The sequence below is a fragment of the Arachis duranensis genome, chromosome 5 (genome assembly GCF_000817695.3).
Source record: "Arachis duranensis cultivar V14167 chromosome 5, aradu.V14167.gnm2.J7QH, whole genome shotgun sequence".
Lineage (NCBI taxonomy): Eukaryota > Viridiplantae > Streptophyta > Magnoliopsida > Fabales > Fabaceae > Arachis > Arachis duranensis.
In genome coordinates, this window is record NC_029776.3 from 59,114,585 (window position 1) to 59,115,094 (window position 510).

Here is a 510-nt window from a genome sequence, read left to right on the forward strand (position 1 = left end):
TTTTGAAAATTAAAGAAAAATTAACAAGAAAACACCAAACTTAGAGTTTGGCACAAGATTCAATCAAAGAAAAATTATTTTCGAAAAAGATTTTTAAAAGAAGATGCCCAATTGCCAAGAACATAAGCCAACGCTATAACCAACTGAGCTAAAAATGTAACGTATTTTAAAGATGTATTATTTTTGTGGATAAAAGTATAATTTTTGAAAGTTAATGTTTTGAAAAAGCACAAGAAAAAACAAGAAAAGGCACAAAACAAGAAAAACTCGAGATCAAACAAGAAAAATAAACAAGAACAACTTGAAGATCAATGAAGAACAAAGAACACAAGTTTGAAAATTTAAAGAAAAATATAAAATATGAAATTAACACCAAACTTTGAACAAGACACTAAACTCACGAAAGGAAATTAAAATTGGTAAAGAAAAATAATATTTTTGAAAGAATTTTTTTTTTGAAAAAAAATTTATCCTATTAGAATTTAATGACTCTATAACAACAAAAATAAA